Genomic DNA, 5000 nt, shown 5'->3' with positions numbered 1-5000 from the left:
AGGACGTCGCGACCCGCTGGGTGCCGGCCTACGGCCCGGGTGCGCAGCCTGTCCTTCCGCGGGCCTCGGTTCGCGTCTGTTGGGCAGAGCCCCGGTGTCCTGGCTGGCTGCCCGGCGGTATATCTGGAGGAGTCGATTCGCCCCTTTGGGCGCTCGGGCTCCCGGCAAGCGCGCGCGGTTCTTCCCGGATGACGGACCTACCTGGCCCGGCCCCGGACCCGCGCCGCTGTTGGCTCGGGATGCTCTCGGGCGGAATAATCGCTCCCGTCAGCGGCGCTTCAGCTTTGGACAATTTCACGACCCGTCTTGAAACACGGACCAAGGAGTCTAACATGTGCGCGAGTCATTGGGCTGTACGAAACCTAAAGGCGTAATGAAAGTGAAGGTCTCGCCTTGCGCGGGCCGAGGGAGGATGGGGCTTCCCCGCCCTTCACGGGGCGGCGGCCTCCGCACTCCCGGGGCGTCTCGTCCTCATTGCGAGGTGAGGCGCACCTAGAGCGTACACGTTGGGACCCGAAAGATGGTGAACTATGCCTGGCCAGGACGAAGTCAGGGGAAACCCTGATGGAGGTCCGTAGCGATTCTGACGTGCAAATCGATCGTCGGAGCTGGGTATAGGGGCGAAAGACTAATCGAACCATCTAGTAGCTGGTTCCCTCCGAAGTTTCCCTCAGGATAGCTGGTGCTCGTACGAGTCTCATCCGGTAAAGCGAATGATTAGAGGCCTTGGGGCCGAAACGACCTCAACCTATTCTCAAACTTTAAATGGGTGAGATCTCCGGCTTGCTTGATATGCTGAAGCCGCGAGCAAACGACTCGGATCGGAGTGCCAAGTGGGCCACTTTTGGTAAGCAGAACTGGCGCTGTGGGATGAACCAAACGCCGAGTTAAGGCGCCCGAATCGACGCTCATGGGAAACCATGAAAGGCGTTGGTTGCTTAAGACAGCAGGACGGTGGCCATGGAAGTCGGAATCCGCTAAGGAGTGTGTAACAACTCACCTGCCGAAGCAACTAGCCCTGAAAATGGATGGCGCTGAAGCGTCGTGCCTATACTCGGCCGTCAGTCTGGCAGTCATGGCCGGTCCTTGCGGCCGGCCGCGAAGCCCTGACGAGTAGGAGGGTCGCGGCGGTGGGCGCAGAAGGGTCTGGGCGTGAGCCTGCCTGGAGCCGCCGTCGGTGCAGATCTTGGTGGTAGTAGCAAATACTCCAGCGAGGCCCTGGAGGGCTGACGCGGAGAAGGGTTTCGTGTGAACAGCCGTTGCACACGAGTCAGTCGATCCTAAGCCCTAGGAGAAATCCGATGTTGATGGGGGCCGTCATAGCATGATGCACTTTGTGCTGGCCCCCGTTGGGCGAAAGGGAATCCGGTTCCTATTCCGGAACCCGGCAGCGGAACCGATACAAGTCGGGCCCCTCTTTTAGAGATGCTCGTCGGGGTAACCCAAAAGGACCCGGAGACGCCGTCGGGAGATCGGGGAAGAGTTTTCTTTTCTGCATGAGCGTTCGAGTTCCCTGGAATCCTCTAGCAGGGAGATAGGGTTTGGAACGCGAAGAGCACCGCAGTTGCGGCGGTGTCCCGATCTTCCCCTCGGACCTTGAAAATCCGGGAGAGGGCCACGTGGAGGTGTCGCGCCGGTTCGTACCCATATCCGCAGCAGGTCTCCAAGGTGAAGAGCCTCTAGTCGATAGAATAATGTAGGTAAGGGAAGTCGGCAAATTGGATCCGTAACTTCGGGATAAGGATTGGCTCTGAGGATCGGGGCGTGTCGGGCTTGGTCGGGAAGTGGGTCAGCGCTAACGTGCCGGGCCTGGGCGAGGTGAGTGCCGTAGGGGTGCCGGTAAGTGCGGGCGTTTAGCGCGGGCGTGGTCTGCTCTCGCCGTTGGTTGGCCTCGTGCTGGCCGGCGGTGCAGGATGCGCGCGCCTGCGCGGCGTTCGCGCCCCGGTGCTTCAACCTGCGTGCAGGATCCGAGCTCGGTCCCGTGCCTTGGCCTCCCACGGATCTTCCTTGCTGCGAGGCCGCGTCCGCCTTAGCGTGCTCCTCCGGGGGCGCGCGGGTGCGCGGATTCTCTTCGGCCGCCATTCAACGATCAACTCAGAACTGGCACGGACTGGGGGAATCCGACTGTCTAATTAAAACAAAGCATTGCGATGGCCCTAGCGGGTGTTGACGCAATGTGATTTCTGCCCAGTGCTCTGAATGTCAACGTGAAGAAATTCAAGCAAGCGCGGGTAAACGGCGGGAGTAACTATGACTCTCTTAAGGTGGCCAAGTGGCGGCGGTGTGGCTGCATCCGGACTTGGCTTTTCGAAGTGCGGTCTTGATGTAGTCGTGCTGCTGCTGCGAGGTGCCTTCCTTGGGTTATAGTTACAGGGAGAGTGATGCGCAATACATGGGCCTAGCCCTCTTAGCCTCTCCTCTCCTGCGGTCTTCTCCCCTTCTCGTGGGCCCGCTGATTTTCGCAGAGTGGAAGACCGCACCAGGGGCTTGGGGGGGTTACCAGCCCCCCCTCGCATTATCCCTTTATAGTTGGGGGCAGCCGACAAGAAACAAGAGATGGTGGCCCTTCCGCTGAAGGTGCCACCCCAGCTACCCCAGCACCTATCCGGCCAACCGGCCGTAACGAAAATGCGATAGTTTGTGTAGCTCCCTTTGCTTGCAGTGAGTGCCACCGCACTTTTACCACGAAGAACGGTCTCGGGGTCCATCGCCGCCGCCAACACCCTGCGGCCGCCAACGCTGAGATCGTGACGGAGAGGCATCGCGCGAGGTGGACGGAGGAAGAAGTCCTGTCGCTCGCCAAGGCAGAGGCCGAACTGTTCCTGGAGAGGGACGCCCGGTTCTTCTTTGTAAATCAAGAACTTACCAGGATGTTCCCCGACCGAACGCTTGAGGCAATCAAGTGCCGACGGCGGCAAGCTGCCCACAAGCAGCTTGTCCGCCAATTCATGGAGGCACTTGAGATCGGTCGGGGTGAAGAGCCGGCGTCCCGCCGTGGAGCAGCGAGCTCGCTGCCTGACGCGGGCGAGGCCGCTGCGCCGCCCGTCGACGCAGCCGAGGACTTCGCGGCCGACACCACCGGGCCGCCGCCGGAGGGGCCGACTGACGCCGCCATCTGGGAGCATCTGGCGGGGCTACCTGCTTCCGCCCAGCGTTTCTCTGCCCTGGATCGAGTCATTGGTCTGGGGCGGGGCACGCCGCCCGATGTCATCCTGGGCATGCTCCCGGATGCCCTTGCGTCGGTCGGGTCCAGGGGGGAGAGGTCGATCACCAGGACACAGCGGCCGCGCCAACCATCCAAGCGGCCGCCTGCCGCCCCGCCGCTGCAGAAGCGCAAGCGGCGCCGCTGGGATTACGCGCGGACGCAGGACGCCTTCCGTAGGTCGCGTGCGCGCTGCGTGCGCGGCTTGCTGGACGGCACCCTGCTGCAGCCGCCACCCGACATCCCCGGTCTGCTGGACTTCTGGGCGGACCTCTTCACGAAGAAACCGATCTCCACCGCCGGCTTCATCCGTGACCGCCTTCTCCCGCACTCGGAGCCTGTCGCTCCTGAGTGCCTGTGGGGGCCGGTCACACGTGAGGAGGTCGCTGCTGCCTTGCCGCCCAGGGGATCGGCAGCCGGGCCGGACGGCCTGACTCCAGCGGAGCTGCGGCGCCTGCCGCATGAAGTCCTGGTGAAACTCTTGAACCTCTTCCTCCTGGCCCGCGCCCTCCCCGAGCGTCTGCTTCGCGCCCGGACGTCACTTCTCCCCAAAACGGCTGCACCAACATCCCCCGCTGACTTTCGCCCCATTACGGTCTGCTCGGTGTTGGCGCGGACCTTTCACAAGGTTCTCGCGTCACGCCTGATGCGTGCATGTGCTGTGGACGAACGTCAGCGGGCATTCATCCCCCGGGATGGGATGTTGGAAAACACCTTCATCTTGGACACTGCTCTCACCGACGCAGTCCGCTCCTGTCGCTCTGTTTTTGTGGCATCGATCGACGTCTCTAAAGCGTTCGATTCGGTGGACCATGCCGCCCTCCGCCCCGTGCTGAGGGCTCATGGCCTGCCGGATTGCTTTATTGAGTACGTCGAAAGGTGTTACGAGGGTAGCACGACGGTGATAGCGGGCGGCGCCGACGTGGGCGTGCCCCTGCAGCCGGCTAGGGGTGTGCGTCAGGGTGACCCCCTCTCCCCCCTCCTTTTCAATTTTGCGGTGGACTATGTTTTGAGTCAACTTCCCTCCCACATCGGAGCTCGGATCCTTGGTCGCAGAGTTAACGCTGCGGCCTTCGCAGATGACGTCCTGCTTTTTGCATCGACCGCGAGGGGATTGCAGTCCCTCATCGACGCAGCCGTCGCAGCCCTCGCCCATCTGGGGCTGCAGATCAACGCCCGGAAGTGTTTCACCCTCGCCTTAGTCGCGTCTGGGCGCGACAAGAAGGTGAAGGTCGACGCCGACGTTACCTTCAAAGCGGGCAACGCCACCGTGCCCGCCCTACGTGTGGGTGAAACCTTCCGGTACCTGGGACTGCAATTCTCCACCGCTGGTCGCTGCGTTTTCAACCCACGACGCCACCTGGTGGAGCAGCTGGACGTCATCTCCCGAGCTCCGCTCAAGCCGCAACAGCGCCTCCACGCCCTCACCACCGTACTTCTGCCTGGCCTGTACCATGGGCTGGCCCTCAGCCGCACCCGGGTGGGTGCGTTGAAAGCGGCAGATGTGACCATCCGTGCCGCCGTCAGGAGATGGTTCCGCCTTCCGGCGGACACTCCCCTGGGCTACTTCCACGCTCCTGTAGCCCAGGGTGGCCTCGGCATCCCATCATGCCGATGGATGGGGCCAACACTTCGCCGGTCCCGTCTCCTGGCGCTGAAGAGGATTGGGCCAGCCGCCGACGGTGCAGGCCGGGACGAGGTGCAGCGTGAGATTGAGGCGCTGGAGCGGCATCTTATGTGGGAGGGCCACCTCCTCAAATCGTCGACGCAGGTTGGAGAGATGTGGGCCGCGCGCCTG

The 5000-nt window shown here is 62.8% G+C and overlaps 1 pseudogene; it reads left to right on the top strand.

The window, feature by feature from the left end:
- Positions 1-5000, top strand: part of LOC124587267 — a 7959-nt pseudogene that overhangs the window by 620 nt on the left and 2339 nt on the right.

Source organism: Schistocerca americana, unplaced genomic scaffold (assembly GCF_021461395.2).
Source record: "Schistocerca americana isolate TAMUIC-IGC-003095 unplaced genomic scaffold, iqSchAmer2.1 HiC_scaffold_596, whole genome shotgun sequence".
Taxonomy (NCBI): Eukaryota; Metazoa; Arthropoda; class Insecta; order Orthoptera; family Acrididae; genus Schistocerca; species Schistocerca americana.
The sequence above is the reverse complement of the archived record's forward strand: the minus strand, read 5'-3'. Positions and strand labels throughout refer to the sequence as shown.